We start from the raw sequence: 971 nt of genomic DNA on the forward strand, positions 1-971 counted from the left end.
CTGTTCGGTCTTGCCCAAGATGGCTGCTCAGGGAGTGGCTGAGCGCCTTGGATTAGAAAGCACTGGATTCTTGCTTCTGCTACAGATTCCATTGGTTGTAGGCCTTCCAACTTTCTAAATATTCCTTTATATGTGGTTCAGAGATCTGGCGCCATCCCCTGAGCCTGCTTGTGTTGTTGCTGGTGTTGCTCCTCACTGCACTTCTACCCAATCTGCCATCTTGTTTGTTCTCCCTAGCTTCCATTTTTTAATGTGTTGTAAATCCTAACTGCTATTTGAGGCCGGATTAGTGTGGGGTGTGTCTTAGACATAAGAGAGCAAGACTCAAACCCACCCTTACTCAAGCCATGCCTTTGCTTGAGGCACACCTTTTATTTTACAAAAAATAGAGGAAGAAGGAGAGAGTAGTGAATAGAGAAGGGACCTTACCACTGCCAAGAAAAGAAGAGTGGAGTATGCATGCCCTTTGCTCCTGGGTCCCTTCTTTGAGAATCTCCTAGACCCTGGGGAATGTTGATACCAAGACACATGGAGCCCTCCAAGGAATGCTGGGTCCACAGATGTTGAAAGGAGACAAGGCTCTTCCCCTAGAGCTAGTGCTCTGAACTTGGACATCTAGCCTCCTAAACTGTGAGAAAATACGTTTGTGAAAATCATCCACATGTGGCATTTCTATTAAACCACATTAGATAGCTAAGACAAAGGAGCTCTGGTAGCGGAGTGGTTATGAGTCGGGCTGTTGATTTCAAGATCAGCAGTTCAAAAGTACTAGCGGTTCTGTGGGAGAAATATGAGGCTTTCTGTTCCCATAAAGACTTACAGCCTTGGAAACTGTACACAGGGTTGCAGGCTCCACGGCACATAACCAACCAACCAACCAGATAGCTAAGACAAAGCCTTAGTCATCTTTGGGATCACAGTGCTGACAAACCCCAAACCCACTGCTTTCGAGTCATTTCCAATTCATGGTG

Source organism: Chrysochloris asiatica, unplaced genomic scaffold (assembly GCF_000296735.1).
Source record: "Chrysochloris asiatica unplaced genomic scaffold, ChrAsi1.0 scaffold00423, whole genome shotgun sequence".
Lineage (NCBI taxonomy): Eukaryota > Metazoa > Chordata > Mammalia > Afrosoricida > Chrysochloridae > Chrysochloris > Chrysochloris asiatica.